This window comes from Gorilla gorilla, chromosome 12 (genome assembly GCF_029281585.2).
Source record: "Gorilla gorilla gorilla isolate KB3781 chromosome 12, NHGRI_mGorGor1-v2.1_pri, whole genome shotgun sequence".
Classification (NCBI taxonomy): domain Eukaryota; kingdom Metazoa; phylum Chordata; class Mammalia; order Primates; family Hominidae; genus Gorilla; species Gorilla gorilla.
This window is the reverse complement of record NC_073236.2, coordinates 140322033-140346437: the sequence shown is the minus strand read 5'-3', so window position 1 is coordinate 140346437 and position 24405 is coordinate 140322033. Positions and strand designations below refer to the sequence as shown.

Below are 24405 nucleotides of genomic sequence, written 5' to 3'. Positions count from 1 at the left end.
AATTGGGTGCAGCTGCCTCCCTCCCCGGGGGCAATCACTCATAGCAGCTGTGGCTTTCCATGCAGAAGCGGCTCCCAGCATGAAGGCCGAGGTGATGGTGGGGGGCAGAGCTTGGGGGCAGTCCGCAGACAGCAAGATGCACATTCACAGATGGCTTCAGAAGCCCAGAGCCTGCTCCCAGGCTGCAGGGCTGGTCAACTGGTGTCACATTCCTTCATTATTTACGAAGTGTTTACAACATGCCAGACTCTAGGGGATGGACATCTGTGAGGCAGAGTCCCTACCCCAAGGAAAGCACAGCCTAAGGGGAGGAACAAATGGAAATAATTTGCCGCAGTAGAGTCTGGTGAGCCGGGAGCCATGGGGAGCCCATGTGAATTGGGACCACCAGGGAAGGCTTCCTGGAGGAGGTGATGCTTCACCTGAGCCATGAGGGATGAGTAGGAGTTGGCCAATGGCAAAGAGGGGCTGGGGGAGGTGACGATTCCAACCACAGGCCAACCAGCAGGTGCAGGCTTAGTGGCTGGTGTGATCCTGGGATAAGGGAAGGCCAAACTTGAAAGACTGTGCTCTTCAGGCTCTGAGCTAGGCTCCCAACATGGATCTAGATCCAATTACGGCCACACCTGACCAGGCCCATCATGTACATCTCGTCTGCGGCTGCTTTCCTACTTCAGAAGCAGACCCTATGGCCTGCACAGCTGAAAATATTTATAATCCAGCCCTTCTTTATAGAACAAGTTTGCAGATCTCTGGGCGAGTGCTGGGCCCAGGCATAACAAAGTTTCTTGGGTCTGCAGGGAAATTGGCTAATGAAAGGCCACGAGTGTGGAGTGTCCTTTATTCTGAGCTGGTGATGGGAGTGGCATTTGTCTAGATCATCCCCTTCTAACACGGATCAGGCACATGTCTCTGTCTTTGCAGCAGTGTGGGGTGCAAGACCTGCCCTCTGACATCAGTCTCCTCGGTTCAAATCCCAGCGTGCACTTCCCTGCTGTGTGGCCAGCTTATCTAACGTCTTTATGCCTCAGTTTGCTCATCTGTAAAATGGAGACAACGGTAGTATCCACCTCACAGCACAGTGTGCCTGGGGTGTAGGAGGTGCTCAGTAGATCATTATAGAAGGAGCAGATCCCTATGGTGGATTTTCTAGCTAACAGTACTGGCTTCTCTAAGACCCATTCTGGAATGAAACTGTCCTCAATTGGCTCATTTCCCTCCCTGCCTTTGGGAACAGAACATACAAATAGTCACTTAAACTTTTCTGAATAACCTGAGTCATTGCTATGGCCACGATGACTCTTCCGTATGTCACGGTCATGGTCCAGAGGCAAAAGGGGACACGAAGCAACCCCTGCACCAGAGGGTCCCGGGTGGCCCTCTTTTCGGTTTTCTTCATGTTTCTGCCTCTTCCTTTGACATCAGCCTGAAACTCCTATTAGATTACTTGTCTGTGTTGGCGCAGACAGCTCTCACCTATTCAATAATTGTTTCTCCCATGAGACCAGGTGATGATACTTGTTGGAACTGTGTGCAAACTAAGAGACAACAGGCCTTGAGTGGCTGGTGTGGTGCTCATGCCTGTCATCCCAGCAGTTTGGGAGGCCGAAGTGGATGGATCACTTGAGCTCAGGAGTTTGAGACCAGCCTGGCCAACATGGCAACAAAAACTACAAAAATGGCCGGGTGTGGTGGCTCATGCCTATAATCCCAGCACTTTGGGAGGCTGAGGCGGGTGGATCACTTGAGCCCAGGATTTCAAGACTGGCCTGGCCAACATGGAAACACCCATTTCTACAAAAAATACAAAAATAGCCAGGAATGGTGGCGCATGCCTGTGGTCCCAGCTACTCGGGAGGCTGAGGTGGGAGGACCGCTTGAGCCCAGGAAGTTGAGGCTACAGTGAGTGTGACTGTGCCACTGTATCCAACCTGGGCGACAGAGCGAGATCCTGTCTCAAAAAAATAAATAAATACTAGGTCTTGAGTGAAGCCTGAGGCACGTTCTCCTGAGCAGGGTATGTGTGCAGCAGCAATGGCTATAGCTGGCCTTCAGCTGCCTGCATGCTAGCTGCCATCTCCACACCAGGCAGGTGAGGCTGCAGGAAGGGAGGTATATCCCACTGCTCCTGCAGCAATGAACACAGCCACAGCCCAAGATGCACCAATCTGTTATTCTCTGAAGCTGTTGGCTTTACATGAGAGTACATGGATCTGCTGTTCAGGTCAGGCCTACCTGGGGTTTGTTCCCCCAGCGAATTAGCCCCCTGAGCACAGGGACCGTGCCTTGGCCACACCTGTGAGACCCACAAACAGCAGATGCAGACATACATGGCTGGTCCATTCAAACCAACTTGCCCTCCAGGTGCTCCCAGGAGCTGGGATCTGGTGTGACACCCAAGTGTAAAAATGCACATTCTCATTTCTGCCTGTTTCCCAACCCCAGAGAAGGACAGCCAGAAGACAGAGCGGCTGCCTGCTCCCCCTGGGACACCCAGCTCCTGCAGGGGAGGAGCCCCTGCACTGGCTCTACAGAAACCCCTGTCCAAGGAGGGCAGCGATCTTCTCCAACTGCCTGGGGGGAAAACTGACACCTGTCACCACCTCCTGGGAAGGAACAGCACACCCAGTGTGTCACCAGGAAGGGACTGATGAATTTCTTTGAACTCCACTGGAAGGTCTGTAAGAAATGATAGTTCATAAATAGAAGCTCAGTCACAATTTTGAGAGGCTGGTGAAGCTCTCTTACGGAGCACATGGCCCAAACTCTTCATTTCCCTTTAGAGAAATGAGGCTCAGAGAGGGGAGGTGAGCTGCTCAGCGTGGCCCAGCAGACCCAGGCACAGAATCTAGGCCTCTTCACTTCCATCCTGATAGTTTCTCCCTTAAAGCCTACTGGCTCCCAAGAAGTTTTTTTTTTTTTGAGACAGGGTCTTGTTCTGTTACCCAGGCTGGAGTACAGTGGTGCGATCACAGTTCAGCCTCCCAGGCTCAAACGATCCTCTCACCTCAGCCTCCCAAGTAGCTGGGACTACAGGCGCCCACCACCATGCCCGGCTAATTTAAAAAATATATTTACAAAAAAAGAGACAGTGGTGTGTGTGTGGGGGGGGGGGGCGGGGGGTAGGTCTCACTACGTTGCTCAGGCTGGTCTTGAACTCCCGGGCTCAAGCAATCCTCCCGCCTTCACCTCCCAAAGTGCTGGGATTACAGGCACACACGGGCCACTCTGCCCTGGTCCAAAAGGCTTTTTTTTGGCCACTTTGTTTAGCTGAAATCTTAGGAGGATGCAACTAAGAAACAAAAAGAGAGAAAAGCAGAGTTGCTCTAGGGGAAGGAGAGTGGGGGCTCAGCCGCTGCCCTGGAGAGCCCTCAGAGTTGGAAAAGCACCTTGGGCTTGTGCTGGGCGTGAGGAGGGCCCTAAGGGCAGGAGAAGGTGCTTCTCTGTGAGCCACAGTGCCCTGCCCTTGGGGTGCTCCAATCACATGACCCCACGGAAGTTTGCATCTTTGGAAAAATCATGAGGGTTGGTCACTAATGGGCCTTTGAGAGTTGTCACCCACTTGTCGATAATTACAGAGCTTTAATGGGGCTAATTCAGAGAAAATCAAGCTCAAGTGCCTGTTGGCTCCTCTAAGGCCGAACACCCCCTGCTTGGCTGATGGAGACCTGACAGCATCATCATAACCTTGGTTTGTGCCTGGACTTTCCTGACACCCTTGGGAATAGGAAATCTGCCCTGATTTTTTTTTTTTTGTTTTGTTAAGAAAAATGTCAGGCTCTCAAATAGTTTAAAAAACAAAACAAAACAACTGTGGCAAGGACCATAGAAAATCATCAAGCTTGTGTTGAAAGCATTTTATAGTTGGGGAAACAGCCATTCAGCCAGGCCGGCACTGTAGGGGGGACAGAGAGAAACGAGCCATCATCCCTGCTTCCCAGGAGCTTAGAGACAAGTGTTAAGATTTTTATAAACATCTTCATTCATCTGCTTTAAATTGTTGAAAGGTTCTCCATCAACTCCTGGACTCAGTTCAGCCTCCTTGGTGTGGCATTCAAGACCTTGTGTGATATGACCGCTTTGGCCTCCTCATAGGTCTCTTCCCCTTCTTTGAGCCACTTGGCTCTATTGTTTTGCCTACACTGGGCTGAGTTTCTGACACTTCAGGACCTGCGTACACAGCTGTCCCTCTGCCAAGAGCACCTCCCTTTCCTCTTTTCCGTCAGCCCACCTCCTCCCTCCTCCCAGTCTTAGGGCTGAGCCCTCTCTGTGAGTGACCTCCACCAGCCAGAGCTTTCCATCTGGGTTCTTGCCTCCCTGTCCCTCGCTGTGGGGTCGCCTGTTTGTCTTGGTTTTGATGAACACCCTCAGGTCAGAGGTTGCCTCTCAGCATTCTTGTATCTCTGTGCCTAACACAGAGCCTGCCACATAGTTGGTGCCGTAACATCGAGTGCATTACAAATATCACAGGTCCAGGTAGAACATGACTGGGGCCAAAGAGGTTCTGGGCTCAAAGGAAGGGGCACCACAGCCCATGGGGGCTGGAATATGCCCCCTAACATGGAGAACCTTTGTGGTGGACTCAACGCCTTGTCCTTGCTCCAGACCTGCACAGGCATCAGTCCTGACCCGGTCCTGGGTGAACCACACAGGGCAGGTTTAACACGGGCACGTGATCCAATTCTGGCCAACGAGACAAAAGGACAGGTCTCCTGGGGACTTCTGGGAGAGGTTTCCTCGCTCTTAAACTGAGACACGAGAAAAGGAATCGGTCCTTACCAATTCCTTACCCAGCCAAGCACCTTATTGTTACATGCGATGCCTGGACCTGCAGCAGCCACCTAGGACCTGAGGGTCCTGCTTGGCTGATGGAGACTGACAGCGTCATTCTGACCTTGGTTTGCACCTGAACCTTCCTCACCCAGGCACCCTTAGGAATAGGAAACGGGACTTGATTTTGCTCTACAAGGAAAAGCGCACAGCCACAAGCAAAGATGGAGAGAACCATCACCCTAACAGTGCTGAGGGGCTGCTGCATTGGTGCACCCTGGTGCAGCAAGACCTCAGCTGTCCTCATTGTTTAAGCCACTCTGAGTTGGTTATCTGTCACTTGCAACCCACGGCACTCTAGTGATTACAGCTTTGAAGAATGGACTGGGCTTCCACAGGTGGGTGCCGGGCAGGAGGGCCTCTCAGGTAGGGGCAGGCTCCCGAGGACAGGCTCAGGGAACCGGAGACCGAGAAGGCGCTGTCCTCTTCACTGCACGCACCCTGGACCAGTGCCAGCCCTGATCATGCAGCTCTTCCAGGCCCACTGCTTCTTCCCGTCCACTAGGCCACAGCCGCCCTCCAGGCCCACTATGCACACATCTTCCCCTCCAAGGTTTGTTCTGCCCCTGCCCTGACTCCCAGCCCTGTGGGGGTCCTGACTGCACCTCACCTGGCTCAGACTCTTGACGCTGCCCTGGCTGCCCCACCACTGCCTCTGCCCGAGAGTCACGTGAGGCTGAGAGTAGGGGCAGGGGCAGTACTGGTGCCAGATGGGGGGCGGTCCAGTGGGAGGACCCTCAGCCTCGCGGGCTGCTCCGTGGGACTGATGACTACATGATATTCTGGGCACCTCACGGATCTTCAACTGCAGGTGAAACGGATGCTGGTGGTGGGTGCAGGGCCGCTGGGAGCTGCTGCATGGGTCCCAGAGGCTGGACTGGGGCAGGTGCCAACTGAAGCTGCTGGGGCAGCATGGGCAGGAGGTTCTGCACACAAACCTTGGAGAAGAAGATGTGTGCATAGCGGGTCCACTGCTGCTGCCCCTGCCCTGACTCCCAGCCCTGCCTGACCCCACCTCACCCTGCTCAGGCTCTGGTGCAACCCTTCCAAAAGCTATTTTCGGAAAATAGCTCCTGTTGGGGCTACAAGATGGAGTGTGAAGAGGGCCTTGGGCCACAGGGAGGTGCCTGTGGACTAGGGGGAGTTCATGCACCCCTTCTTTCCCCAGAGGGGCTGGACTCAGGTGAGTATGGGGGTGGGGGCTCCTGCACTTCGACACAGGCAGCGGGAGGGTTTTCTCCCCATTCCCTCTGCACTCCCAACTTGAGCTATACTTTTTAAGAAAGTGATTCACCCTGCCTTTGCCCCCTTCCCCAGAACAGAACACGTTGATCATGGGCGATATTTTTCATTGTGCCAAACAGTTGCCATGACCGTCATTAAACCTGTTTAACACCAAATAATAAGGAAAATAAAATAAAAAATTCGAGCTTGGTGCAGAAACTCACCCCAAATAAATCACCTACCAATATATTTACATAATGGTGGAAATATTCCAAAATTCAATATTTTGGGATTTATACACAAAAGATAAACAAATTAGAGGCCAAGAGGCTGCCAGAAGGGAAAAACGGGGCCTGGGAAGGCCGTTGTGAGGAATGAGCTGGGCCTAAAGAGGCCACTGGCAGGCGGGAGCTGGGCCTGCCGAAGCGGCCGAGAGGCAGGAGCTTTGGACTCGGGAGGCCGCAATGAGGCGAGAGCTAGCTGGGCATGGAGAGTCCGCTGTGAGTCCGCTGTGAGTCTGGGCCCGTGCAGGCCTTCGAGAGGCAGGAGGCCGGGCCTGCAAAGGCCCACTGGAGGTCAAGTTCTGGGCCTGAAGAGGCCACCAAAAGTCAAAAGCGGGGCCTGGGAAGGCCGCCAAGAGCCATGAGCTGGTCTGGGCTGAAAGAGGCCACTGGGAGGCAGGAGGAGCTGGGCCTGGAGAGGCTGACTCGAGGAAGTTTTGCACCTGGAGAGGCCGCCGAGAGGACGGAGCTGGGCCCGGGGAGGCCGACTTGCTGCTCTTCCGGGCCCAATTCCAGGCCGACTTGACGACAACTTGGGCCTGCTGGGAGCTGGGCAGGAGCTGAGTCCAAAGACGTTGTTGGGAGGCCAGAGTCAGGCCTGGAGACGCAGCCGGGAGGAAGAGCTGGGCCCGGAGAGGATGCCAGGAGGCTGCAAGTGGGTCTGGAGAGGCCGATTTGAGGAGGCCCGGCCTCCGCCTCCCGCATGGCGGCCTCTGCAGGCACAGCTGTTTCTCCTGGCTGCATCTCCCGCCTCCCAGCAAACAAGCTTTTTTGGCTCAGCTCCCACCTGCGTTTGTAGACCCCGAAGTTTCTGCAACCAAGCTCTTCAGACCCACATCCCACCTCCCAGTACCTGAACAGTCCCAGCTCCGGCTGGAGAACAGAGTCTGTAGGCCCCGCTGTTGCCTCCCAGGGGAGTCTCCAAGCCCAGCTCTCACCCCACCACGACCTCCCAGGCCCAAGTCGCTGCCTGCCTCACAGCAGCCCGCGTACAAACCTGCTCCTCCCTCACGGTGGCCTGTTGAGGCAGGGGCTCACGCTGACCTCTCTCAGCGTGGGAGGGGCCGGTGTGAGGCAAGGGCTCACGCTGACCTCTCTCAGCATGGGAGGGGCCGGTGTGAGGCAAGGGGCTCACGCTGACCTCTCTCAGCATGGGAGGGGCCGGGGCGAGGCAAGGGGCTCACGCTGACCTCTCTCAGCGTGGGAGGGGCCGGTGTGAGGCAAGGGCTCACGCCGACCTCTCTCAGCGTGGGAGGGGCCGGTGTGAGGCAAGGGGCTCATGCCGACCTCTCTCAGCGTGGGAGGGGCCGGTGTGAGGCAAGGGCTCACGCTGACCTCTCTCAGCGTGGGAGGGGCCGGTGTGAGGCAAGGGGCTCATGCCGACCTCTCTCAGCGTGGGAGGGGCCGGTGTGAGGCAAGGGCTCACGCTGACCTCTCTCAGCGTGGGAGGGGCCGGTGTGAGGCAAGGGGCTCATGCCGACCTCTCAGCGTGGGAGGGGCCGGTGTGAGGCAAGGGGCTCATGCCGACCTCTCTCAGCGTGGGAGGGGCCGGTGTGAGGCAAGGGCTCACGCTGACCTCTCTCAGCGTGGGAGGGGCCGGTGTGAGGCAAGGGGCTCATGTTGACCTCTCTCAGCGTGGGAGGGGCCGGTGTGAGGCAAGGGGCTCATGTTGACCTCTCTCAGCGTGGGAGGGGCCGGTGTGAGGCAAGGGCTCACGCCAACCTCTCTCAGCGTGGGAGGGGTCGGTGTGAGGCAAGGGGCTCATGTTGACCTCTCTCAGCATGGGAGGGGCCGGTGTGAGGCAAGGGGCTCATGTTGACCTCTCTCAGCGTGGGAGGGGCCGGTGTGAGGCAAGGGCTCACGCCGACCTCTCTCAGCGTGGGAGGGGCCGGTGTGAGGCAAGGGGCTGACGCTGACCTCTCTCAGCGTGGGAGGGGCCGGTGTGAGGCAAGGGCTCACGCCGACCTCTCTCAGCGTGGGAGGGGCCGGTGTGAGGCAAGGGGCTGACGCTGACCTCTCTCACCGTGGGAGGGGCCGGTGTGAGTCAAGGGCTCACGCCGACCTCTCTCAGCATGGGAGGGGCCGGTGTGAGGCAAGGGCTCACGCCGACCTCTCTCAGCGTGGGAGGAGCCAGTGTGAGTCAAGGGGCTCACGCTGACCTCTCTCAGGATGGGAGGGGCCGGTGTGAGGCAAGGGCTCACGCTGACCTCTCTCAGCGTGGGAGGAGCCAGTGTGTGGCAGGGGCTCATGCCTCTGGGCAGGGTACCAGAGGCATGGGCATCAACAGGCCACCGTGAGGGAGGAGCTGGGCCGCATGCGGGCTGCTGGGAGGCAGGCAGGGACTTGGCCCCAGGTGGCCGCCGTGGGGGCAAGAGCTGGGCCTGGAGAGGCCCCTGGGAGGCAAGAGCGGGACCTGCAGAGGCCGTTCTCCAACCATTGCTGGGCCCGTACAGGCCACCGGGCGGCAGGAATGAGGCCCAAAGAACTTGGCTGGAGAAAGTTCGGGACCTACAAAGGCGGTTGGGAGCTGGGCAGGAGTTGAGCCAAAAGAGCTTGCTTACTTGCTGGGAGGCATGGCTGGGAGATGCCGACTTCAGGACAATTTGGGCCTGCAGAGGTCACCGGGAGGCCCAAGCTTGGCGTGGAGGAGCCCACCGACCGGAGACCATTTGGGTCCTGCAGGTGCCATTGGAGGGCAGGAGCTCATCGTGGAGGGGGCACCGTGAGGCCTGACCTGGGCCTGGGGAGCTTGGCTTGAGGAAGCTGTGGGCCGACCAAGGATGCCAGGAGATGGGTAGGCACTGAGTCCAAAGAGGTTGTTGAGAGGCAGGAGTCAGGCCTGGAGACGCAGCCAGGAAGAGGAGCTTGGCCCGGAGAGGACGCCTGGAGGGTGCAAGTGAGTCTGGAGAGGCCGACTTGAGGAGGCTCTCAGCCCGGAGAGGCTGCCGGAAGGGAAAAACTGGGACTGGAAAGGCTGTTGTGAGGAATGAGCCCCATGGGCCTGAAGAGGCCACTGGCAGGCGGGAGCTGGGTGTGTAGAAGCTGCTGAAAGGTTGGGAGCTTGGCTTGGGGGGTCCACAGTGAGGCAGATGCTGGGCCTGAAGAATCTGCTTAAAAAGATTTAAGCACATTTACATTTATTAGGCACTTTATTTCCATTATTACATATATATAAATATATATACGTATTATATATCCAATATATAATAAAATGATTATACAACTCACCATAATGTAGAATCAGTGGGCGTGTTAAGCTTGTTTTCCTGAAACTGGATGGTCCCACCTGAGTGTGATGGGAGAAAGTGACAGATCAATAGGTATTAGATACTCATAAGCACAGCGCAACCTAGATCCCTCACATGCATGGTTCACAACAGGGTGCGTTCTCCTATGAGAATCTAATGCTGCTGCTCATCTGAGAAGGTGGAGCTCAAGCGGGAATGTGAGCAAAGGGGAGTGGCTGTAAATACAGACGAAGCTTCCCTCACTCCCTCACTCGACACCACTCACCTCCTGCTGTGTGGCTCCCTACGGCTCCATGGCTCAGGGGTTGGGGACCCCTGCTCAAGTGCATCCAAAGCGACCCTTCCCACACCAGTCTTCATAGTGGTCAAGGGCAGCAACCACTTAGCTCCCAAGGCATGTGCCTCAGCTGGCATTTCGTCACAATCAACAGTAAGTGGTAGCTTGAGTCACTGTGAGGTCACTTCCTGGAAATCACCAGCATCCCATTTCCCACTGGCAAAGAGCTCAGCACTGCCCCCTGGGAAACCAAACCTATGCCCAAATCCCATCTGTGTGGATAAACCCTGGGACCCTTCCTAACGTATTAGTCAGAGTCCAATCAGGAAGCATAAACCACTCAAAAGTTTAAAGTGGTAAAATTTAATACGGAGAATTATTCATTATAACAGGTGAACAGCATAATGAGAGATTGGCTAGCACAAAGTAAAGAGAACTCTACAGAATACAGGACTAGCCCAGGCCAGGCATGGTGGCTCATGCCTGAAATTCCAGCAATTTGAGAAGCTAATGCAGGAGGATTGCTTAAGGCCAGGAGCTAGAGACCGGTCTGGACAACACAGTGAGAACCTGTCTCTATCCAAAAGAAGAAAAAAGTTAGCTGGGAGTGGTGGTGCACACTTGTAGTCCCAGCTACTCGGAATGCTGAAGTTTGAGCCTGGGAGGTCAAGGCTGCAGCGAGGCATGATTATGCCACTACAGTCTAGCCTGGTGACAGAGCAAGACCCTGTCTCAAAGAACAAAACAACAACAACCATTTACAGACAGAAAAGAGGTAGAGCTAATAAGCTAAGGAAAGATGTTGAAATGTGACAAGTAAAGTAATATGAGGTCTTTTATCTATTTAAAATAATCAAACAAAAAATGACTTACTAAATTATAATACCCTGTGCTGGCAAAGGTGCAGTGAAATGGGCACTTTCTTATACTATGAGGGGTGTTTAAATTGTGTATAAGCCTTCCTGGGTAAAGCTTGTCAATTTTTTAAAATAATGGAGACAGGGTCTCACCATACTGCCATACTGCCTCCTCCAACTCTTGGCCTCAAGCAATCCTCCTCTCTTAGCCTCCCAAAGTGCTAAGATTATAGCTGGGAGGCACCCAAAACCCTGTCAATTTACATCAAGGGTAATGAGAATGTCCATTCACCATGACTCACAGTAATCTTACTTCTGGGGAGACAATTCAATCTAAACAAAAGGTCATCTGTACACACACAGTAAAAATCTGGGAGTAACTGAAGACAGAGTTGGTAAGTGAAATAAGAAACAGTTCTAAGAAATTAAACTATGGTATCAATAGGCACCTGGTATAAAAGGTCAGTTGATGTTAGCTGCTACTTTTTTGTTGTTTTGAGACAGGGTCTCACTCTGTCACCCAGGCTGGAGTGCAGAGGCCTGATCATGACTCACTGCAGTCTCAGCCTCCCTGGGCTTGAGTGATCCTCCCACCTCAGCCTCCCAAGTAGCTGGGACTACAGGAACGTGCCACCACACTAGGCTAATTCATGTATTTTTCTGTAGGGATGGTGACTCCCCCTTTGTTTCCAAGGCCTATCGCAAACTCTTGGCCTCAAGCCATCCTCCTGCCTCAGCCTCCCAAAGTGTTGCGATTACCAGTGTGAGCCACCACACCTGGCCAGCTGCTACTTTTAGCAATATTATTATTATTCTTCCACTCCATTAAAAATTATTATTTTCAAGGCTATGCAACAGTATGTATCCTACAGCGTAATTGTAAAAACATATACAGTTGCCGTCCCTCAGTATACAGAATTAGTTACAGCCCCCCATCTCTGCATATACCAAAATCCATGCTTACTCACGTTTCGCTGTCACCCCTCTGGAATCCACGTGTACGAAAATACCAAATATTAGTTGGGCGTAGTGGCAAGCACCTGTAGTCTCAGCCACGTGGGAGGTTGAGATGGGAGGATCGCTTCAGCCTGGAAGGTTGAGGCTGCAGTCAGCTGCGATAGCACTACTACCCTCCAGCCTCAGATAACAGAGGGAGACCCTGTCTCAGAAAAAATAAATAAATAAATAAAACAGGTTAGAAATTGTAATGAGGTCTGTTGGGCAAAATTCCATATAAGCAAAGTATAAATTAATAAAGCAAATCATGATAAATTAGTACGATTGACTTTCTGGAGTTTCTGACAATAGAAGTAAGGAAAATGCAGAACACAAAGACAGAGAGTAAAAAGAGAAATTAGGAAAGCATTCTACATGTTTAATAGGAAGACACTGGCCGTGTTCGTGCAGCGGCAGCATGTCGTGACATGACATACTTTGGAGAGAAGTTAACAGATGAGGAAGTTGATAAAAATCATCAGAGAAGCAAAATACTGGTAGCGACACTCAAGTAAACCACGAAATTTCCATAACTTATGTCAGCAAAGTGGGAATATTGTACAGTGTGTGTTGAAGTTCCTATACAACATTGTTTATCTGCCGTTTGTTTGTTTGTAAGGAATGTATATACTAACAGTTCTTCTTGCTGTCAAAAGAATATGTGTGAATAAGTCATTTTAACTTATTCTTCTGTTTTTCTTTTATCTTCCTGCCATCATCCCACAGCCTTACTTTAGAAATTTTTTCTTTAGAAAATTGAACAAGTGCCCCTTGTGGTGGCACATACCTCGAGGATGGGAGGCAGGGGTGGAAGGGTCACTTGAGGCCATTAGTTTGACACCAGCCTGGCCAACAAAGTGAGACCCCATGTCTCCAAAACAATTTAAAAATTAGCCAAGTATCGTCATGTATACCTACAGTCCCAGCTACCTCAACTTACGGAGAAAGTTCAGGGCCTGGAGAGAAGGCTGGGAGGCAGGAGCTGGGTCTAAAGAGGCCATTGTAACGATGGAGCTGTGCCTGTGGAGGCTGTTGTGAGGCAGTAGGCTCATCTGCGGAGACTGCCGTGAGGTAGGGTATGGGCCTAAATAGGCCATTGTGAGTCATGAGCTTGGTCTGTAGAGGCTGACTGGAGAGAGTTCTGGGCCTGGCGAGGCTGCCGGGAGGTAGGAGCTGGGCCAAAAGATTTAAGCACATTTACGTTGATTAGGCACTTCATTTCCATTATTACACTGGAATATATAATAAAATAATTATAGAACTCACCATAATGTAGAATCAGTGGGCGTGTTAAGCTTGTTTTCCTGAAACTGGAGGGTCCCACCTGAGCGTGATGGGAGAAAGTGACAGATCAATAGGTATTAGATTCTCATAAGCACAGCGCAACCTAGATCCCTCACATGCACGGTTCACAACAGGGTGCGTTCTCCTATGAGAATCTAATGCTGCTGCTCATCTGAGAAGGTGGAGCTCAAGCGGGAATGTGAGCAAAGGGGAGTGGCTGTAAATCCACACGAAGCTTCCCTCACTCCCTCACTCGACACCACTCACCTGCTGTGTAGCTCCTTACGGCTCCATGGCTCAGGGGTTGGGGACCCCAGCTCAAGTGCATGCAAAGCGACCCTTCCCACACCAGTCTTCATAGTAGTCAAGGGCAGCAACCACTTAGCTCCCAAGGCATGTGCCTCAGCTGGCATATGGTCACAATCAACAGTAAGTGGTAGCTTGAGTCATTGTGAGGTCACTTCCTGGAAATCACCCTAAACCTGGGCCCTGACACTAAAACCCTAACCCTGGGCCCTGACCCTAAAACCCTAACCCTGGGCCCTGACACTAATACCCTAACACTAGGCCCTGGCCCTGAGCCTAAAACCCCAAACCTGGGTCCCGGCCCTGACCTTAAACAACCCTAAACCTGGGCCCCGGCCCTGACCCTAAAGCAACCCTAACACTGGGCCCCGGACCTGACCCTAAAACAACACTAACACTGGGCCCCGGCCGTGACCCTAAAACAACCCTAACCCTGGGCGCTGGCCATGACCCTAAAACAACCCTAACCCTGGGCCCTGATCCTAAAACAAGCCTAACCCTGGGCCCCAAACCTAAAAAAACCCTAACCCCGGGCCCTGGCACTAAAACAAGCCTAACCCTGGGCCCTGGCCCTGACCCTAAAACAAGCCTAACCCTGGACACTGGCCCTGACCCTAAAACAAGCCTAAACTTGGGCACTGGCCCTGACCCTAAAACAACCCTAACCCTGGGCCCTGACCCTGACCCTAAAACAACCCTAATCCTGGACCCTGGACCTGACCCTAAAACAACCCTAACCATGGGCCCTGGACATGACCCTAAAACAACCCTAACCGTGGGCCCTGGACATGACCCTAAAACAACCCTAACCCTGAGCCCTGGCCCTGACCGTAAAACAACCCTAACCCTGGGCACTGGCCCTGACCCTAAAACAACCCTAAACCTGGGCCCTGACCCTGACCCTAAAACAACCCTAACCCTGAGCCCTGGCCCTGACCGTAAAACATCCCTAAACCTGGGCCCTGGCCCTGACCCTAAAACAAGCCTAACCCTGGGCCCTGGCCGTGACCCTAAAACAAGCCTAACCCTGGGCCCTGGCCCTGACCCTAAAACAAGCCTAACCCTGGACCCTGGCCCTGACCCTAAAACAACCCTAACCCTGGGCCCTCGCCCTGACCCTAAAACAACCCTAACCCTGGGCACTGGCCCTGAACCTAAAACAACCCTAACCCTGGGCCCTGGCCCTGACCCTAAAACAAGCCTAACCCTGGGAACTGGCCCTGACCTAAAACAACCCTAACCCTGGGCCCTGGCCCTGACCTAAAACAACCCTAACCGTGGGCCCTGGCCCTGACCCTAAAACAACCCTAACCCTGGGCCCTGGTACTAAAACAAGACTAACCCTGGGCCCAGGTCCTGACACAAAAACATCCCTAACCCTGGGCCCAGGCCCTGACCCTAAAACAAGCCTAACCATGGGCACTGGCCCTGACCCTAAAACAACCCTATACCTGGGCCCTGGCCCTGACCCAAAAACAAGCCTAACCAAGGGCCCTGGCACTGACCCTAAAACAACCCTAACCCTGGGCCCTGGCCCTGACCCTAAAACAACCCTATCCCTGGGCCTTGGCCCTGACCCTAAAACAAGCGTAACCCTGGGACCTGGCCCTGAACCTAAATCAAGCCTAACCCTGGGCCCTGGCCCTGACCCTAAAACAACCCTAACGCTGGGCCCTGGCCCTGACCCTAAAACAACCCTAACCCTGGGCCCTGGCCCTGACCTAAAACAACCCTAAACCTGGGCCCTGGCCCTGACCCTAAAACAACCCTAACCCTGGGCCCTGGTACTAAAACAAGCCTAACCCTGGGCCCAGGTCCTGACCCTAAAACAACCCTAAACCTGGGACCTGGCACTGACCCTAAAACAAGCCTAACCCTGGGCCCTGGCCCTGACCCTAAAACAACCCTATCCCTGGGACCTGGCCCTGACCCTAAAACAAGCCTAACCCTGGGCCCTGGCCCTGACCCTAAAACAAGCCTAACCATGGGCCCTGGCCCTGACCTAAAACAACCCTGACCCTGGGCCCTGGCCCTGACCCTAAAACAACCCAAACCCTGGGCCCTGGCACTAAAAGAAGCCTAACCCTGGGCCCACGTCCTGACCCTAAAACAACCCTAACCCTGGGCCCTGGCTCTGACCCTAAAACAACCCTAACGCTGCGCCCTGGCCCTGACCCTAAAACAACCCTAACCCTGGGCCCTGGCCCTGACCGTAAAACAACCCTAACCCTGGGCACTGGCCCTGACCCTAAAACAACCCTAAACCTGGGCCCTGACCCTGACCCTAAAACAACCCTAACCCTGAGCCCTGGCCCTGACCGTAAAACATCCCTAAACCTGGGCCCTGGCCCTGACCCTAAAACAAGCCTAACCCTGGGCCCTGGCCGTGACCCTAAAACAAGCCTAACCCTGGGCCCTGGCCCTGACCCTAAAACAAGCCTAACCCTGGACCCTGGCCCTGACCCTAAAACAACCCTAACCCTGGGCCCTCGCCCTGACCCTAAAACAACCCTAACCCTGGGCACTGGCCCTGAACCTAAAACAACCCTAACCCTGGGCCCTGGCCCTGACCCTAAAACAAGCCTAACCCTGGGAACTGGCCCTGACCTAAAACAACCCTAACCCTGGGCCCTGGCCCTGACCTAAAACAACCCTAACCGTGGGCCCTGGCCCTGACCCTAAAACAACCCTAACCCTGGGCCCTGGTACTAAAACAAGACTAACCCTGGGCCCAGGTCCTGACACAAAAACATCCCTAACCCTGGGCCCAGGCCCTGACCCTAAAACAAGCCTAACCATGGGCACTGGCCCTGACCCTAAAACAACCCTATACCTGGGCCCTGGCCCTGACCCAAAAACAAGCCTAACCAAGGGCCCTGGCACTGACCCTAAAACAACCCTAACCCTGGGCCCTGGCCCTGACCCTAAAACAACCCTATCCCTGGGCCTTGGCCCTGACCCTAAAACAAGCGTAACCCTGGGACCTGGCCCTGAACCTAAATCAAGCCTAACCCTGGGCCCTGGCCCTGACCCTAAAACAACCCTAACGCTGGGCCCTGGCCCTGACCCTAAAACAACCCTAACCCTGGGCCCTGGCCCTGACCTAAAACAACCCTAAACCTGGGCCCTGGCCCTGACCCTAAAACAACCCTAACCCTGGGCCCTGGTACTAAAACAAGCCTAACCCTGGGCCCAGGTCCTGACCCTAAAACAACCCTAAACCTGGGACCTGGCACTGACCCTAAAACAAGCCTAACCCTGGGCCCTGGCCCTGACCCTAAAACAACCCTATCCCTGGGACCTGGCCCTGACCCTAAAACAAGCCTAACCCTGGGCCCTGGCCCTGACCCTAAAACAAGCCTAACCATGGGCCCTGGCCCTGACCTAAAACAACCCTGACCCTGGGCCCTGGCCCTGACCCTAAAACAACCCAAACCCTGGGCCCTGGCACTAAAAGAAGCCTAACCCTGGGCCCACGTCCTGACCCTAAAACAACCCTAACCCTGGGCCCTGGCTCTGACCCTAAAACAACCCTAACGCTGCGCCCTGGCCCTGACCCTAAAACAACCCTAACCCTGGGCCCTGGCCCTGACCCTAAAGCAAGCATAACCCTGGGTCCAGGCCCTGACCATAAAGCAAGCCTAACCCTGGGCCCTGGCCCTGACCCTAAAACAAGCCTAACCCTGGGCCCTGGCCCTGACCCTAAAGCAAGCCTAACCCTGGGTCCAGGCCCTGACCCTAAAGCAAGCCTAATCCTGGGCCCTGGCCCTGACCCTAAAACAAGTCTATCCTTGGGCCCTGGACCTGACCCTAATACAAGCCTAACCCTTGGCCCTGGCCCTGACCCTAAAACAACCCTAAACCTGGGCCCTGGCCCTGAACCTAAAACAACCCTAACCCTGGGCCGTGGCCCTGACCCTAAAACAAGCCTATCCCTGGGCCCTGGAACTGACTCTAAAACAACCCTAACCCTGGGCACTGATCCTAAAACAACCCAAACCCTGGGCACTAACCCTAAAATAACCATAACCCTGGGACCTGGCCCTGACCCTAAAACAACCCTAAACCTGGGCCCTGGCCCTGACACTGAAACAACCCTTACCCTGGACCCTGGCCCTAACCCTAAAACACCCCTAAACCTAGGCCCTGTCCCTGACCCTAAAACAAACCTAATGCTGGGCCCTGGCCCTGACCTAAAACAACCCTGACCCTGGGGCCTGGCCCTGACCCTAAAAAAACCCTAACCCTGGGCCCTGGCACTGACCCTAAAACAAGCCTAACCCTGGGCCCTGGCCCTGACCCTAAAACAATCCTAACCCTGGGCCCTGGCACTGACCCTAAAGCAACCCTAACTCTGGGCCCGGGCACTAAAACAAGCCTAACACTGGGCCCCGGATCTGACCCTAAAACAACCCTAACACTGGGCCCCGGCCCTGACCCTAAAACAACCCTAAACCTGGGCCCTGACCCTGACCCTAAAACAACCCTATCCCTGGGCCCTGGCCCTGACAGTAAAACATCCCTAACCCTGGGCCCTGGCCCTGACCCGAAAACAAGCCTAACCCTGGACCCTGGCCCTGACCCTAAAACAAGCCTAAACCTGAGCCCTGGCTCTGACCCTAAAACAACCCTAACCATGGGCCCTGGCCCTCACAATAAAACAATCCTAACCCTGGAACCTGGCCCTGACCCTAAAACAACCCTAACCCTGGGCCCTGGCCCTTAACCAAAAACAACCCTAACCCTTGGCCCTGGCCCTGACCCTAAAACAAGCCTAACCCTGGGCCCTGACCCTGACCCTAAAACAAGACTAACCCTGGGCCCTGGCACTGACCCTAAAACAACCCTAACCCTGGGCCCTGTCTCTGACCCCAAAACAACCCTAACCCTGGGCCCCGGCCCTGACCCTAAAACAAGCCTAACCCTCGGCCCTGGCCCTGACCCTAAAACTACCCTAACCCTGGGCCCTGGACCTGACCCTAAAACAACCCTATCCATGGGCCCTGGCCCTGACCCTAAAACAAGCCTAATCCTGGGCCCTGGCCCTGACCCTAAAACACCCCTGAACCTGGGCCCTGGCCCTGAACCTAAAACAACCCTAATGCTGGGCCCTGGCCCTGACCTAAAACAACCCTGACCCTGGGACCTGGCCCTGACCCTAAAACAACCCTAAACCTGGGCCCTGTCCTTGACCCTAAAACAAGCCTAACCCTGGGCCCTGGCCCTGACCTAAAACAACCCTGACCCTGGGCCCTGGCCCTGACCCTAAAACAACCCGAACCCTGGGCCCTGGCACTAAAAGAAGCCTAACCCTAGGCCCACGTCCTGACCCTAAAACAACCCTAACCCTGGGCCCTGGCTCTGACCCTAAAACAACCCTAATGCTGCGCCCTGGCCCTGACCCTAAAACAACCCTAACCCTGGGCCCTGGCCCTGACCCTAAAGCAAGCCTAACCCTGGGTCCAGGCCCTGACCCTAAAGCAAGCCTAAACCTGGGCCCTGGCCCTGACCCTAAAACAAGCCTAACCCTGGGCCCTGGCCCTGACCCTAAAACAACCCTAACCCTGGGCCCTGTCCTTGACCCTAAAACAAGCCTAATCCTGGGCCCTGGCCCTGACCCTAAAACAAGTCTATCCGTGGGCCCTGGACCTGACCCTAATACAAGCCTAACCCTTGGCCCTGGCCCTGACCCTAAAACAACCCTAAACCTGGGCCCTGGCCCTGACGCTAAAACAACCCTAACCCTGGGGCGAGGCCCTGACCCTAAAACAAGCCTATCCCTGGGCCCTGGAACTGACTCTAAAACAACCCTAACCCTGGGCACTGACCCTAAAACAACCCAAACCCTGGGCACTAACCCTAAAATAACCATAACCCTGGGACCTGGCCCTGACCCTAAAACAACCCTAACCCTGGGCCCTGGCCCTGACACTGAAAAAACCCTTACCCTGGACCCTGGCCCTAACCCTAAAACACCCCTAAACCTAGGCCCTGTCCCTGACCCTAAAACAAACCTAATGCTGGGCCCTGGCCCTGACCTAAAACAACCCTGACCCAGGGACCTGGCCCTGACCCTAAAAAAACCCTAACCCTGGGCCCTGACACTGACCCTAAAACAAGCCTAACCCTGGGCCCTGGCCCTGACCCTAAAACAATCCTAACCCTGGGCCCTGGCCCTGACCCTAAAGCAACCCTAACTCTGGGCCCTGGCACTAAAACAAGCCTAACACTGGGCCCCGGACCTGACCCTAAAACAACCCTAACACTGGGCCCCGGCCCTGACCCTAAAACAACCCTAAACCTGGGCCCTGGCCCTGACAGTAAAACATCCCTAACCCTGGGCCCTGGCCCTGACCCGAAAACAAGCCTAACCCTGGACCCTGGCCCTGACCCTAAAACAAGCCTAAACCTGAGCCCTGGCTCTGACCCTAAAACAACCCTAACCATGGGCCCTGGCCCTTACCCTAAAACAACCCTAACCCTGGGACCTGGCCCTGACACTAAAACAACCCTAACCCTGGGCCCTGGCCCTTAACCTAAAACAACCCTAACCCTTGGCCCTGGCCCTGACCCTAAAACAAGCCTAACCCTGGGCCCTGGCCCTGACCCTAAAACAAGCCTAACCCTGGGCCCTGGCACTGACCCTAAAACAACCCTAACCCTGCGCCCTGTCTCTGACCCCAAAACAACCCTAACCCTGGGCCCCGGCCCTGACCCTAAAACAAGCCTAACCCTCGGCCCTGGCCCTGACCCTAAAACAACCCTAACCCTGGGCCCTGGACCTGACCCTAAAACAACCCTATCCCTAGGCCCTGGCCCTGACCCTAAAACAAGCCTAATCCTGGGCCCTGGCCCTGACCCTAAAACACCCCTGAACCTGGGCCCTGGCCCTGACCCTAAAACAACCCTAATGCTGGGCCCTGGCCCTGACCTAAAACAACCCTGACCCTGGGCCCTGGCCCTGACCCTAAAACAACCCTAACCCTGGGCCCTGGCACTAAAACAAGCTTAAACCTGGGCCCATGTCCTGACCCTAAAACAACCCTAACCCTGGGCCCTGGCCCTGACCCTAAAACAACCCTAACCCTGGGCCATGGCCCTGAACATAAAACAACACTAACCCTGGGAACTGGCCCTGACCCTAAAACAACCCTATACCTGGGCCCTGGCTCTGACCCTAAAACAAGCCTAACCCTGGGCCCTGGCCCTGACCCTAAAACAACCCTAAACCTGGGCCCTGTCCTTGACCCTAAAACAAGCCTAATCCTGGGCCCTGGCCCTGACCCTAAAACAAGCCTAATCGTGGGCCCAGGACCTGACCCTAAAACAAGCCTAACCCTGGGCCCTGGCCCTGACCCTAAAACAACCCTATCCCTGGGCCCTGGCCATGACCTAAAACAACCCTAACCCTGGGCCCTGGCCCTGACCCTAAAACAACCCTAATCCTGGGCCCTGGCACAAAAACAACCCTAACCCTAGGCCCAGGACCTGACGCTAAAACAACCCTAACCCTGGGCCCTGGTCCTGACCCTAAAACAACCCTAACCGTGGGCCCTGTCCCTGACCCTAAAACAAGACTAACCCAGGGCCCTGGCCCTGACCTAAAACAACCCTGACCCTGGGCCCTGTCCCTGACCCTAAAACAAGCCTAACCGTGGGCCCTGGCCCTGACCCTAAAACAACCCTAACCATGGGCGCTGGCCATGACCCTAAAACAACCCTAACCCTGGGCCCTGATCCTAAAACAAGCCTAACCCTGGGCCCCGAACCTAAAAAAACCCTAACCCGGGGCCCTGGCCCTAACCCTGATCATAAAACAACCCTAACCCTGGGCCCTGGCTCTGACCCTAAAACAAGCCTAACCCTGGGCCCTTGCCCTGACCCTAAAATAAGCCTAACCCTGGGCCCAGGTCCTGACCCTAAAACAATCCTAACCCTGGGCCCTGGCCCTGACCCTAAAACAACCATAACTCTGGGTCCTGGCCCTGAACCTAAAACAACCCTAACCCTGGGCCCAGGCCCTGACCCTAAAACAAACCTAACCCTGGGCCCTGGCCCTGACCCTAAAACAAACCTAACCCTGGGCCCTGGCCCTGACCCTAAAACAACCCTAACCCTGGGCCCTGGCCCTGACCCTAAAACAAGCCTAACCCTGGGCCCTGGCCCTGAACCTAAAACAACCCTAACCCTGGGCCCAGGCCCTGACCCTAAAACAAACCTAACCCTGGGCCCTGGCCCTGACCCTAAAACAAACCTAACCCTAGGCCCTGGTCCTGACCCTAAAATAAACCCAACCATGAGCACTCACCCTAAAACAAACCTAACCCTGGGCCCTGACCCTAAAACAACCTTAACCCTGGGAACTGACCCTAAAATAACCATAACCGTGGGCCCTGGCCCTGACCCTAAAACAACCCTAACCCTGGGACCTGGCCCTGACACTGAAACAACCCTTACCCAGGAACCTGGCCCTGACCCGAAAACAACCCTAACCCTGGGCCCTGACCCTGACCCTAAAACAACCCTAATCCTGGGTCCCGGACCTGACCCTAAAACAACCCTAACCGTGGGCCCTGGACATGACCCTAAAAGAACACTAACCGTGGGCCCTAGACATGACCCTAAAACAACCCTAACCCTGGGCCCTGGCCCTGACCCTAAAACAACCCTAACCCTGGGCCCGGGCCCTGACCCTAAAACAACCCTAACCCTGGGCCCTGGCCCTGACCCTAAAACAACCCTAAACCTGGGCCCTGGCCCTGACCCAAAAACAACCCTATCCCTGGCCCTGGCCATGACCCTAAAACAAACGTAAACCTGGGCCCTCGCCCTGACCCTAAAACAACCCTAAACCTGGACCCTGGCCCTGACCCTAAAACAACCCTAACCCTGGGCCCTGGCACTAAAACAAGCCTAACCCTGGGCCCTGCCCATGACCCTAAAACAACCGTAAACCTGGGCCCTGGCCCTGACCCTAAAACAAGCCTAAACCTGGGCCCTGGCCGTGACCCTAAAACAACCCTAAACCTGGACCCTGGCCCTGACCCTAAAACAAGCCTAACCCTGGGCCCTGGCCGTGACCCAAAACAAGCCTAACCCTGGGCCATGGCCCTTTCCCTAAAACAACCCTAACCCTGGGCCTTGGCCCTGACCCTAAAACATGCCTAACTCTCGGCCCTGGCCCTGACCCTACAACAACCCTAAACCTGGGCCCAGGCCCTGACCCTAAAAGACCCCTAACCCTGGGCCCTGGTCCTGACCCTAAAACAACCCTAACCCTGGGCCCTGGCCCTGACCCTCAAACAACCCTAAACCTGGGCCTCGGCCCTGACCCTAAAACAAACCCAACCCTGGGCCCTCACCCTAAAACATCCCTAACCCTGGGCCCTGACCCTAAAACAACCCTAACCCTGGGACATGGCCGTGACCCTAAAACAAGCCTAAACCTGGGCCTTGTCCCTGACCCTAAAACAACCCTAACCCTGGACCCTGGCCCTGATCCTAAAACAAGCCTAACCCTGGGCCCTGGACCTGACCATAAAGCAACCCTAACCCTGGGCACTGACCCTAAAACAACCATAACCCTGGGCACTGACCCTAAAATAACCATAACCCTGGGCCCTGGCCCTGACCCTAAAACAACCCTAACCCTGGGCCCTGGCCCTGACCCTAAAACAACCCTAACCCTGGGCCCTGGACATGACCCTAAAACAACCCTAACCCTGAGCCCTGGACCTGACCGTAAAACAAACCTAATCCTGAGCCCTGGCCCTGACCCTAAAACAACCCTAAACCTGGGCCCTGACCCTGACCCTAAAACAACCCTATCCTTGGGCCGTGGCCCTGACCGTAAAACATCCCTAACCCTGGGCCCTGGCCCTGACCCTAAAACAAGCCTAACCCTGGGCCCTGACCCTGACCGTAAAACAAGCCTAAGCCTGGGCCCTTGCCCTGACCCTAAAACAACCCTAACCATGGGCCCTGTCTCTGACCCTAAAACAACCCTAACCCTGGGCCCCGGCCCTGACCCTAAAACAACCCTAATCCTGGGCCCTGGCCCTGACCTAAAACAACCCTAACCCTGGGCCCTGGCACTAAAACAAGCCTAACACTGGGCCCAGGTCCTGACCCTAAAACAACCCTAACCCTGGGCCCTGACCCTAAAACAACCCTATCCCTGGGGCCTGGCCATGACCTAAAACAACCCTAACCCTGGGCCCTGGCCCTGACCCTAAAACAACCCTAACCCTGGGCCCTGGCACTAAAACAAGCCTAACCCTGGGCCCAGGTCCTGAACCTAAAAGAAGCCTAACCCTGGGCCCTGACCCTGACTCTAAAACAACCCTAACCCTGGGCCCTGTCCCTGACCCAGAAACAACCCTAACCCTGGGCCCTGGCCCCGACCCTAAAACAACCCTAATCCTGGGCCCTGGCCCTGACCTAAAACAACCCTAACCCTGGGCCCTGGCCCTAAAACAACCCTATCCCTGGGGCCTGGCCATGACCTAAAACAACCCTAACCCTGGGCCCTGGCCCTGACCCTAAAACAACCCTAACCCTGGGCCCTGGCACTAAAACAAGCCTATCCCTGGGCCTAGGTCCTGAACCTAAAACAAGCCTAACCCTGGGCCCTGGCCCTGACTCTAAAACAACCCTAACCCTGGGCCCTGTCCCTGACCCTGAAACAACCCTAACCCTGGGCCCTGGCCCTGACCCTAAAACAACCCTAATCCTGGGCCCCGGCCCTGACCTAAAACAACCCTAACCCTGGGCCCTGGCCCTAAAACAACCCTATCCCTGGGGCATGCCGTGACCTAAAACAACCCTAACCCTGGGCCCTGGCCCTGACCCTAAAACAACCGTAACCCTGGGCCCTGGAACTAAAACAAGCCTAACACTGGGCCCAGCTCCTGACCCTAAAACAACCCTAACCCTGGGCCCTGGCCCTGACCCTAAAACAAGCCTAACCCTGGGCCCTGGCCCTGACCCTAAAACAACCCTAACCCTGGGCCCTGGCCCTGACGCTAAAACAAGCCTAACCCTGGGCCCTGGCCCTGACCCTAAAACAACCCGAACCCTGGGCCCTGGCCCTGACCCTAAAA

At 55.3% G+C, this 24405-nt stretch overlaps 1 long non-coding RNA gene across 1 annotated transcript; it reads right to left on the bottom strand.

Annotated features, from left to right (window-relative positions):
* Positions 1-8689: 8689 nt before the first annotated feature.
* LOC134756824 (uncharacterized) lies at positions 8690-13041 on the bottom strand. Its single transcript, XR_010130102.1, has 5 exons — positions 12980-13041; positions 12654-12886; positions 11686-11876; positions 9564-9621; positions 8690-9442 (listed from the first exon to the last, which is right to left on the bottom strand). It is a non-coding gene; the product is annotated as an uncharacterized lncRNA (long non-coding RNA).
* Positions 13042-24405: the final 11364 nt, after the last annotated feature.